The sequence below is a fragment of the Odocoileus virginianus genome, chromosome 5 (assembly GCF_023699985.2).
Source record: "Odocoileus virginianus isolate 20LAN1187 ecotype Illinois chromosome 5, Ovbor_1.2, whole genome shotgun sequence".
Classification (NCBI taxonomy): domain Eukaryota; kingdom Metazoa; phylum Chordata; class Mammalia; order Artiodactyla; family Cervidae; genus Odocoileus; species Odocoileus virginianus.
In genome coordinates, this window is record NC_069678.1 from 39,472,071 (window position 1) to 39,484,911 (window position 12,841).

At 42.6% G+C, this 12,841-nt stretch overlaps 1 long non-coding RNA gene across 1 annotated transcript; it reads right to left on the reverse strand.

Moving 5' to 3' along the window:
- Positions 1 to 272: 272 nt before the first annotated feature.
- LOC139035200 (uncharacterized) lies at positions 273 to 11,721 on the reverse strand. The gene is made up of 3 exons (XR_011487807.1): positions 11,684 to 11,721; positions 2,617 to 2,772; positions 273 to 522 (listed from the first exon to the last, which is right to left on the reverse strand). It is a non-coding gene; the product is annotated as an uncharacterized lncRNA (long non-coding RNA).
- Between the last annotated feature and the right edge of the window lie 1,120 nt (positions 11,722 to 12,841).

The window sequence follows — 12,841 nt, forward strand, 5'->3', positions numbered from 1 at the left end:
GATAAAGGTGAAGAAAGAAGACAGATAAATAGGCAGGAAGAGAGGACGGTGGACTGGGTATAACTACATCCTCCACAACTCAAACAATAGCAACTAAACTCCGCCTTTCATGGAACATTTTGTTCTCCAAAGGGAAGAATGTGTTCAGTTTTGCATTCCTTCACTGATGATAATAGTTTCTATTCCAAGGCAGGAGGGGAGGGGGTATCATATGTGTTTGGAAGAATCAAGTCATATTATTTTGGAACACACTGACAAAAGCAAGTCAACAATTTCAGAATACACTTTATTTCTCAAAATGTGCTCCAGGAGAACATTGTTGTTGTTGTTTCATCACTAAGTTGTGTCTGACTCTTCTGTGACCCCATGGACTGTAGCCTCTGTCCATGGAATTTCCCAGGCAAGAATACTGGTGTACTTGCCATTTCCTCCTCCAGGGGATCATCCCAACCCAGGGATCGAACCCACATCTCCTTCTTTGGCAGGCATTGTCAGTGCATCCTTCACTGTTCACCAGGGAAACTGGTCAAAAGAGATAAATTAGTAGATCATTATTTTTATCATAAGTGATGTATTATTTTAATGACCAAAACAGACACTTCAGTTGAAGAACAAATTCAGTAAGAAATCTTCCACCCAGAAGTGCATGTTGACATATTTCAGCTCTTTCCCTAAAATGACATCCCTTCCCCTCCCCTCTACACTCCCATCGAGAGACAGTCTGCCAGTTGTCTTCCACAGCTCCTGCAAATCCCCTAGGGAGCAGAACTAGAGAAGCCATGCTGTTCCCCAGAGAATTTCAGCTTCCTCTGCCTCACAGAATGAGGAAACTCCTATGCAGCATAGACAGGAAAAGACTGAGCAGCTCCTTCTCCAGATGATAGAAGACAGAAGGAGCAGGTGAGAGAAGTTATCAGGAGGAGGGAGGGGCCGGAGGGCTGTGCCCCCATTGTGATCGCTCTGGGCACTCTCAGCATCCAAGGATCACATCTGGTTCTTCTCTCTTGTTCTCCAGCCACCTGTCTCTTTGCAGTGACCCAGACACTGCCTGTCACCTCACTGGAGAAGTTCAACCAGACTGGCACTTGATCTTGTATTCTTTCACCTTGTTCACTCCCAAGTCATTTTGGAAGTGGAAGTGGAAGTGAAGTCGCTCAGTCATGTCCGACTCTTTGCAACCCCATGGACTGTAGCCTACCATGCTCTTCCGTCCATGGGATTTTCCAGGCAAGAGTACTGGAGTGGGTTGCCATTTCCTTCTCCAGAGGATCTTACCGACCCAGGGATCGAACCCAGGTCTCCCGCATTTTACCTCCACACAATTCAGAATGTGTTTGTTGAACACCTGCTCAGTGCCAGACTCCCTGAGAAAAGTAGCACAAAGGTAAGTATTTACTCTCCCTCTCACTCAGCCCGCCTACTGAGCCATGTGCATAGGGCCACACAGGTAGCTTCATAATGAAGACTATGACATTTTGCCAAGGATGAATGGATATGGAAACGAAATTGGATTTCAGTGCACCAGTTATCCCCGGGGCAGGGTGGAAGAGGGCCTCTTTCTAAGAGTTGTTCCTTTAAGGTAATGATACTATCCCACATTTGTATAAAGGTCTAGAGTTTACAAAGTCTTCTCATAAACATGATCTCATTGAGAAATGTCGAGAGTCAGCTTTTCTTTCACAATTTACAGATGACAAAAATGAGGCTAAGAAAAAGTAAGATCATGCTGCACCAAGAGATTTTTTAAATAATATCATTCAACAGCTGGTATACACCCAGAAAAAACTAGGCTAGCTCCCGATTATAATGTTACTCCCTTAGGTATTTCCAAAGTATAGCTTCAATTGTCCTGCAGAATAAGGCTTGGAGGCAAAAAGATGCCAAGCACTGTGAGCACATTTTACCAACTGTCACAGCCTTCTTACACAGTGTCCAAGAGATAAGACAATACATTTCTCAGGGCCTGGAACATTCTTCTCTGGATCACTATGATACAAGACCTGTAGATGGAATTGAGGGCGGGGTTCTACAGACTTCAGCACCAGAACACAAATCAAAGACTCCAAGAAATTTCCCGAACTGTGCAGTTCACTGGGCAAATAATCAACCTGGATTTCAATGACATTATCTTCAGGTGAAAGAATCTGCCTGCAATGCAGGAGACCCAGGTTCCATCCCTGGATGAGGAAGATCTCCTGGAGGAGGAAATGGCAACCCAATCCAGTATTCTTGCCTGGGAAATCCCAAAGACAGAGGAGCCTGCTGGGCTACAGTCCATGCAGTCGCAAACATTCAAACATGACTGAGCGACTAACATTTTCACTTCTTTCATCTTCTGATGGGGGTAGAGATTAAGAAGTCTTTCAGGAAGGTGCAGGAGCTGAGGAGTTATTGCTTCACAAGCACCCATCTATAGGAAACTGGTGCTGCTGTCACTGGATACGCCAAACTTTGATGAGGCTAGAGAACTAGCCCATGCACATTGAAATGGGCTGGAGCTCCTCAGATGAAAGACATCTCTATAAGACATGTGGATGTGCATTTGATAATCTTTGACATATGTTTAATATTTAGATTTCCAAGATTACTCATGTTAATATCCGCTGCACATCTTACTTTTTTGCCTTTTGTGCTCACTGGGAAATGTGGGTTTGGACACGTTTCAAGCCAGATTTGTTCCTGTTGCTTTATTGCTGCTAACCACGGGGTCACTAAAATGGGAAAATCATCTGCTTCTTCTTCCACTGAACTTTGAATTCAAAACTTACAATTCTGAAAATAAAAAGAAAGAAAGAAAAGGAGGAATGAAACAAGTAAATGAATAATGAATGCAGTAAAAATAAATGTGTGGTTCTGAGCCCCATTTAATTTTTCTTCAATGACAGTGTTGTTAATGCTATAAAATATTTTCTCTGATAAATGTGAGTTAGCTAATTTGCATGAATGGCTCGTCTGTCATTGTTTTAGTCTGTTGAGTTATGGGTTTTTAAAAATGGGTTCTTTTCTGTTTGACTTCTAATACATTGTTATTATATGTGATCATTGAGCTTTTCTAATGCCACGCTGAAAACATGGGTTTTATCTTTTTAAAAAAAATTTAATTTGAGAAAAGAAATTTATGTATTAATGAAGTTCTTCAGATAAATATATTTATAAGGAAAAGTCATTGACACATTAGTCAGTATTCCTTTTCAACACACACAAAAAAAATCTATTTTCTGACAAAATAGCAACTACAGAAAATGGGAAATTTTAAATGAAGCCTCCAAGGATCCCCCTCCACACTTAAAGTTCTGTAATTTCCCAAGGACTGAAAAAAAAAAAAAAAGAGCTCTGCAAAATGTTTGTCGTGCACCTGTCCCACAAAAGACTGAGGAGCTAAAGAAGGGCCTTAGATTCTGAATCTTACATAGACTAATGCAAATTAAATAATGCTAACGATACTAGGGAGAGGTTTCAGTGGGCTTCTTTGGAAGAAAGCAAGTAAAGGCAGAAGGAGTGTGCCAAAACAACGCGGGGATTCCAAGCAATGTGCCACTCGTCCACCTTCACTTTTTAAGCTGCTTTTTAAAATAAGCTCAGTGCCCCTAAACTTTGAAACAGACGCCTATGTCTCAAAATTGTCCAACTGCACGTCAAGAGCAGCATTTGAACACTGATGAAATCGTAACCCATGAGGCAGTTAGTTCAGAGTTAGAAGCTTTAGCAAATAGCATTATATGACACTGGAAGTGCCATCTCAGCAGTCATCGCAGCGTAGATCACTAATGAGTAAGTGCTCTGTGGCTGCCTTGCCCCGTAAATGACAGAATCCGAAGACAGGGAACCTGACTTAAATCCACCAGGCATAGAAAACTGCAGGCGTGTCGGGACAGCCTACCAGGCACGGCCCAGGGTTTGCTTCAGCACAAAGTGGAAAGACTTGGGCTCCAAGGTGTGTAGATGCAATTTCAAATCCCCCTTGGCCAACTACCTGCTTTTTTATCTCCTCTGAGCACTTCTTTCCTAACACAGAGTAAGTTCCATATGTTAGCTACTGCTATTAATACCAAAATATTTATACAGTGGAGAAAATAGGACCCACTTTGTGACACGACTTCGAATGTTAGGGATAAAACATTTGTCACTCCAAACACAATACTTGACATTTAGGTAGCTGCTACTCCTACTTTATGTCATTACCATTAGAATCATCTTCATTGCACTAGAAACTGTTTAGAGTAAGGGTTGTGTCTATTGAATTTAGTGGTGAGTTCCAAGCACCAGGGGCTTCCCCGGTGGCTCAACGTAAAGAATGTGCCTGCCAATGCAGGAGATGCACATTTGATCCCCTGGGTCAGGAAGGAGGAGAATACTCCAGTATTCTTGCCTGAGAAATCCCATGGACAGAGGAGCCTAGAGGGCTATAGTCCATGGGTTTGCAAAGAGTTGGACATGACTAAGCAACCAAACAACAACAACAAAAACAACTCCAGCACTTAGAACAGCGCCTGGACATAAAACAATCTATTTGACCTTCTCCCTCTAATAGCACTGACATAATTCAGACCATATCTGATGTTTGTTTGTTTGTTTATTTTTTAAGTGTAAGCCTTTAATTCCAAAACACATTCAGATTGAAGCCAGAGAGCCCTGTGAAAGTTGTGAATAATCTGGTTGTATAGTCAGCTCAGAATAGTTGGAGATCAAGGACAAGCTCCAGAATCAAAAGACTGAGATCTAGTGTCCCTCTGGTTTCCGTGTCTGTATGACTTAACACAAGGCCCAAATGTTCCTGAGGTCCAATCCACTTATCTATGAAATGAGGAATAATGGTGATGTGGTTTAACTACTCTAGTAGCACTGTTTTAAGGGCCAACTGGGGCTATATATACAAATGTAACATTGGAAAATGTTTCGTGTTTTACAAAATATTACTGATAATAAATATTACTTATTATTCACCAATAAGATTGAATGTCTTCTTGGTCTCTGAACAAAAGGAGCTGTGTAGACCAGCAGGCCAAAAACTCAGCCTGTGAGTTTATATAAATGAGTTTTATGTTTTTAGATTGCTAAAAAGAAAAAAAAATTAAAACAAGAATTCTAGTTCATGACACATGCGTGTGCGTGCTAAGTCATTTCAGTCAGTTGTGTCCAACTCTCTGCGACTCTATGGACTGTAGCGCACCAGACCCCTTTGTCCATGGGATTCTCTAGGCAAGGGGATCTTCCTGACCCAGCGATCAAACTCTCGTCTCTTGTGTCTCCTGCAATGGCAGATGGATTTTTTACCACTAGCGCCACCTGGGAAGCCCATTTCATGACATATCTACAATATTTACTCTCTGAATTTTTAGAGAAAAAGTTGGTCAACCCCTAACTCTTAAGAGTTTATATTAATTATAGTTTTAGTTTCTTTTAAGGTTAAACCTTAAAGCAGATAGAAATTATGCCCTGCACAATTGATGCTCAATTAGCTGCAGCTTAAACATAGCAGGTATGTCTGCATATTCAGACATATCTGAATCTGCCTGCAATTCAGGAGACCCAGATTCGATTCCCAGGTTGGGAAGATCCCCTAGAGAAGGAAATGGCAACCCACTCCAGTATTCTTGCCTGGATAATCCCACGGACAGAGGAGCCTGGCAGGGTACAATCCATGGGGTCGTAAGAGTCAGACATGACTTAGAGACTAAACCACCACCACCAGGTAACAAAAAGAGTACTTCCTTAAATTAAAGGCAGACCCTGGGTGCACCTCACCAGCCTTAAAAACACCCTCAAGTCCAGGGATGAAAGCTGCCCATTCTAGCCTGCTCATGTCTTTGGGTTCCAGGTGAGCCTGTCACGTGTCACCAAAGTCAGTGTCTTTCTTGTTTACCTCTTTATTTTCAGCATCTATCAAATAGCAAGGATTTCCTAAGTATTTGTTGAATGAATGAGTGAATTCAAATATTCATTCATCTGCTATTCACAGGCTGGCTCCAGCCCTTACTCTTCCATAACACCTTCAGAAACTACTCCAACCCAGAGGTCTCTGTCATGTCCTAGAGTCTCACACCCTCTTTGATCCAAGGGAGGCCATGTAGGGTTTTCAGATACTCTTGAAATGTTGTCCATACTCTTTGCTAATTGTCCAGTTAATGCATTCGTTATGTATTTATACTTTGTTCTTCCAATAAGGTTATAAAGCTGTCAGGTCCAACGTGGCACCACTTCTGGCTTTCTCTTTAAAACCAGCCAGCGAATCCATCTGCACTTGCAGCAAAATACATTAGGATGACCTAAGCCCAGTACCTATGACTTGACATGGAGACCATCTCATTGCTGGTTTGCCCTGAATGTCAACTGCTGACCTGAAAATTTCAACCCTAGGTCTCACCATGTCTGGGGTACTAGCTCATCACTTTGATCCTTTGCTTCTGGGCCCCCGGAGTGGTCATTTGAGGCAGGGCCTTGTCTTGCCTGGCCCTGCAACAAGGGATGGAACTCCATCTCTTGACCCCAGCTCGATGCTTGGGGCTGCATGCTCTGCATGTGCTTCTGATGCTGACAGCCTTCTGCCTGCTGAACATCCTAGGACCTTCCAGTGCTCTCAGGCTCCCACTGTTAGATCATTCATCATGGACCATATTCACAATCACTTGGCAGGACTGTAACCTCCAGGATATCACATTTTATTAACCCTCTTCTGGACTACCCCAACCTGTGGTAAATCACCAGGCCAGATTAGGCCAAGCTGTGAGATACAGTTCTGTGACTTGCGTTTCTTTTTTATCTACCACATGCCTATACGGTGCTTGAACCACTGTAGGCTTACCAGAGCAGCTCAGCAAAGATCCATTCATTGTTTTTCCAGCATAAAAAAAAATAATAAAAGATGGTCACTTATAAAGTGTCATATCTAAGTTTCTTGTACATCAAACTCCATGGTTCTCACCCCATCAGACCCAACATCTCCTTTTATAAAAAATATTTTATGACCCGCCCTTTACTATCATGAAATGAAATGTATAGACAGTGTACAGTCAGCCCTCAGAATCTGATGGTTATGCAGCCAAGGAGTCAATCAACCACAGATGGAAAATATTAGTTTTAAAAAGTTCCATGAAGTTCCAAAAAGCAAAACTTGAATTTGCTGTGCATCAGCAACTATTTACTTAACATTTACATTGTAGTTGGGCTTCTCAGGTGGGGCAGTGATAAAGAGTCTGCCTGCCAATGTAGGAGCCGCAGGAGATGTGGGTTCAATCCCTGTGTTGGAAAGATCCCCTGGAGAAGGAAATGGCAACCCACTCCAGTATCGTTCCTGGAAAATCCCATGGACAGAAGAGCCTGGTGGGTTACAGTCCATGGGGCTGCAAAGAGTAGGACATGACTGAGCAACTAAGCATGCACAGCTGCATATACATTATATTTACAACTATTTACATAGCATTTACATTGTATTAGGTATTATAAGTAATCTAGAGATGATTTAAACCATATGGTAGTATATGCTTAGGTTATATACAAATACTATGCCATTTTATATGAGGGACTTGAGCATTACAGATTTTGGTATCCATAGGAGTCCTGAAACCAGTCAGTGACAATACCAAGGAAGGGCAGCTTATCATGTATATATATTACCAGACACATTTTTAAACACCAATATAATGCCCTGCATGTACAATAAAGGAGAAACAAAAGGAAAATAATTCATAATAAAATAATGTGCGTTTACACATGTACACAAGAAAGCCTTGAAAAAGTAATCAAATGCTTGCACTGTGATTTTCTCATGCCCAATTCTTGGCAAAGTTCTGAACAAAACAAAATATAATCTTGCCTTAATATACAAGGTAGTTGTAAATTCATAGAAAATGTAGTGTGTATTAAAACTGGGTTATGTAAACTGGAGTTAGGTTGTAGGCTTCGACAGGGTTACCTACATGAATGCCTAACAGGACATTCAGAAACCACATGAGATGCTATAGGATTCTGCATTGTGTGGGACTGTCCCATGAACAAGATGTCTCACATCCCTGACTCCCACCCAGTTCAGTGACATCTGAAAAATGCTTCCAGGAATTTCCAAAGCACTCTGTAGGGGGCAGTATTACCACCATTGAGAGCTACTGGTTTAACCAACATATTCAAAACTGTCCTGCACTCAGATACCCTCTCAGACACAAGAACTCCTCTGATCCTGAGACCCCCAGCTAAAGGGTTTGACTGAGTGACTGTACTTCAGGCGCTGGCACACCCCAAATCCAAGAGCCAAAGTTGAATGAATCCTGAGATCTCAGCACTACCCAATCTCAAGGCTATGATTTAGGCGGTCACAGGGGAGGAGATGTCATTGCACAATGGAAATATGAGAGTCCCTTCTAGCTAATTAATCATATTGAAAGGCAAAATCATCAGGATTCCCTACTCCACTGACTCTGCATCACATACTCATTTTGCTCCATAAAACCACTGCATGTAAGGGTTGACAGTAACTCTCTCTCTCTCTCTCTCTGCACACACTCAACACTTCATCCTATCTCCCAGACCATGCTTCTCCTGCCCAACCTTCTGCCATTTCTCCTAACACATGTCACAAGCACCCCAGCTCCACGCCTTCTTTCCCAGACCTTATATTGCTAATCCTACCTTCCAACTGACCTTCTTTCCATAGAGTCTCCTGGTTCCAATTCTGGCTACATTTCTACACAGTCTAGGTAGACCCAGACTGCTCTCCCATTGCCCTCATCTGGTTCACCCTAGGAAGAAACTCTGACTGGTCTTCAGGGGCCCACTCTGGGTGATTTCTCTGCATGTTATCCCATACTTTCGCTCTTCAATTGCCATCTTCAGTAAAGCAGGACCTTAGTTTATGTGGCATGGGACTCCATCCTCCAGGATGTTTCTCTTGCTGTCTACCCGGAATGAATCTCCTCCTTCCTTTCATCTCTTAAACTGTACCGCTCTTCTAAACCAGCTGAAATATCCCCGCCTCCAAGAAGTCTTCCTAAATATTCTCTCCCTCTAGGTTTCTGCACCTCTTCCACAGTCAGTCTTTTTTGCTTCAACCTTGAAGACAAAGGTCATTTTTAGAATTCTTTTGTGTCCCCAATGACACGGAGGAATTTCCCACGGTAGCCCAACTGTCCAATCCATTCTTGTGGTTTTATGAACTCAAAAGAAAGGGAAGTGATAGACTGATGGCATTTTTGAAATCTTTGAAGAGGAGCCCCTAGCCTCTTCTTCAGAATCACTTCCCTTCTCCTCAACTAAAGTCAAACCCCCAGCTGGCCCAGAGATATACCTTCCCCTCTTCAAGTTGCAACATTAGTGCATTGAAAGTAGATCCATACCACTACAGTGACTCTGAAAACATGAACTAAGACAATAATAAATTAGAGCAATAGTCAACTCATAGCACTGTGATGCTTTCATGTATGAATTGGAATGTGAACACTGAGATTTTCATTTCATGGTTGAAAAATATACGAGTTGACCCAAATACTAATTTTTGCATTTCCATCATTTACATATCATGGGTCAGTAATCATTTCTTGCCTAAGTGGCTTTCCAAATGAAAAGCTGTACTATTGTAATGGTTTATCATATTTACAAACATCGCATTGTGCTACCCATTCAGGGCTTTGGATTCATTGGCAAACAAGCAGATCCCAGTCTCCAAGAAGGCAGAGCGATGCCTGAGAGGAGAGAGCCAGTTCCCCTAGGAGAGATCCATGTGTTTCTTCCTCCCTCAAGTGCAGGATCCAGGAATCTCTCTTCCACTGGGACATCTTCTAGCCACCTCTTTTCTCCCACATGCCATGTGGTCAGCAGGGGCCAGGGCTGGACTCTGCTTGTGTTTCTGTGATTTTTCTCCTCTCTGGGGCCAAAGAATATAGCTGCTTTGAAAATGTCTCCTTGGGAGGCTGAAAGTGCTGAGAGAGCCAAATGTGATCTTTGGGAAGGGTAATGCAACCTGATGTTTTTTATTACAGTTCAGAACAACATCGAGTGAAATGTCTATGGTGATTCTTTTCCCTCATTTTAATGCCAGGATAATACAAATCAGCACATGACTGAGCTGGTCTTTGATGTGAGCCCTGTCCCTGTCACTGCACCCCTTCACAGTGGCCTGGGTTACCTGCGCCATTAGGGATCTCACTCTTATCACTGGATACGAGTTTCTCAGAAATCTGTGTTTTTAAAGGATAATAGAGTTAGCACCATAGATTAAAAGGAGAGCTGGTGTAACTGTTACGCCACCCCTGCAGGCTCAGTTTCCAGGTCTGACTTGCTCTTTCTTACAACTGGGGTTGAAGGTCAGCATCCAGTCTGTGTGGGGATAGTCACCCCTTCCTCATTCACACAGGCAAGCTCTCAGCCCCAGCTGTTCTCCAACCCACATCCCCTTTGCTGAGCTTCTCTTGCTCCTGCTTTGGCACAAACACTTAGAAGGAAACTAAAGGGAAAGCATTGAGGTCATTTATTAGATTCTCCTGTGAATTTGGTTTCAGGACTAGAAAGTGGTGCCGTGGCTGTGTGATTTATGAAATCCCTCCTGCTGCTGCTTTTCCTTATTTTGAGGGTGATGTACAAGAAGTGAGTTAGCAAAGAGTTGACTGGCCACATTTCACACCCTCACCTGTGAGTCCGAGGATGGAGGGCATAAAGACAATAATGTGGATGGAGAGGTGGTGGGGAGGGATTTAGCTGTTAATGGAAATTTCTCCTTCAGACTCTCTGGGAAAAAACATGCTGCCTTTCAGAGAATGGATCTCCCCACCCCTTTTTTTTTTCTCCCTGGCTCCTATGTTTTAAAAAAGTTAAGGGGTCTGTGTGTGAGGGCGGGGGCGGGGGGTGGCAGTGTGTTTGGAGGGAAGCAAGCAGAAAGGGAAGGGAGTGGGAAATGACTGTTATCAATCCAAAGTCCTTCTCTGGCTGCTGCAGCTCTGTTTATGAAATGCCATAACAATAGTGAGCTCACGCCTGTGTGCTCCTATCAAGCAGGATTCCTGGGTGCCAGATGGGCACTTTGTGACTGTATGAGCGTGGATTATTTCATTTCCTACATCTGGGACTCCAAATGGCCTCCCAGAATGCCACAGGAGAGGGATACCGCTTCTCAGCTAGGGGACCCCACCTTCACAGGGCTCCCAGCGGAGTAGAGGGGAGGAAGCCAGCCATTCCCAAGTGGTATCTGAAAGTTGACACACACCAGGGACAGGGGGAATGTTTTAGAAGCCAGAACAAGATGGAAATAAATAATAACCCATCATGTATGTCAGCAGCAGTTGAAAAAAAAGAGGAAAGAACAAATGAAAAACAAATCATAGAGCATTTTCCTCTCTGGCCTCAAAAGATGTTCTGGGAATAATCTTTTGTATTTCAACTTTGAAATTTTGTTGTGACCGTCTAGCCACACACCTCTGGATATTGCTAGTGGTCCAGATAAGGAAACCAAAATGGTCTGAGGAATGCCGGTATAGACCACAGCCTCTTGGCCTCTTTCTCACTTTGTTTCAGTTAATGGGATGAGATGTACTGGTATGAAAGAGTAGCAAGAATGCTTACTTCTCCTAAGTACTGAACCAAAGTTGAGTGTTCGCAGAGGCAGCACACTGAACTGCTATTTAGATGAATCCAATGGACAGAGTTGCCGTCCAAAAACCAGATTCTTCTTGTTTTCAGGTTTATTGTGGAAAATCCTCACCTGCTCAAAAGGAGTTATCCAAATCACTCAATTTGTCCTGCAAGAGAAAAAAAAAAAAAAACTTTTTTACAAGAATATGTGACTTATGTTAAAAAAACCAATCTGACAGTTGACTTAACCATTTTGCATAAGATATTTACAAACCATGGCAGATTAAAGGGGGTTTTTATGCATTTTCACATCCTGCTTGGTTTAAAGCAGCAATTTTCTGCAAGGACAACAGAGAAAAAAACACGCTTTACACTGCTTATATTAATTACAACTTTTCATTACCCGTCATGTTTTCTGCAGGCTTGTGTATTATTACCGCAAAATGTAATGAAACAGAAAAAGGAGAAAAGAATGGACTTCTGGGAAATTTTCCAATTCTTGAAATGCAATGTTAATTGAGAGCTATTTTTAGGGCTATGCGGATAGTGCAGGACCCAGGGCCATTGGTACAAATGGGCCCAGTCCAGGTGCGGCTTCCCGGGTGACAGTCTGGGTCTCTGCTGCTGGAGAGCTTCAAAATTTCTGTCTTGCTTGGTGCCAAGTCTACCAAAGGACATGGAAGGATTTCTACAGATGAGCTAGTCACAAAGGAAGTAGAAGAAAAGCAAGGGGAGATGAAGATGGATCCACATAGAGCCCAAGCTCAGTGATGCTTGGTAGCGATTCCCAACCTCACCTTCATCCACTCCATGAAATGAAAGAAATGAAAGAAAACTAGTCAATATTTAGGAAAATGGTGACACACAGTCCAATACTTTCCAAGGCCCTTACAATGAGTAATTCAAAACGTGTCCATGAAGTGGTGGCCAACAAGACCCTTTATCAGGAATCTTTTTCCCCTGCTGGAGAATTACAAGTTCTTAGTGTTGGGTATATCCTGCCAAGGACTTGAGGAAAATTGTCTGCCAAGGCAGGAATTCGGTGGATTGGAGAAATATTGTTTCTCTTATTACTAAACTATATAAACCACAGATTTAACTTCTCACTTGATTAAGCTGAATAGATGACTCTCAAATTCATCGAGGTCCTTCTGTATTACTTCTGTACCCCAGAATCCCATTTCCTGATGTAGTATTAGAACCAACATTGCAAATGATAGAAGACACATAGTAAGAAGAAGACACAGCCCCCTGTTTATAGGGGTCAAGTGTTCTAAGGAAAGGTCTC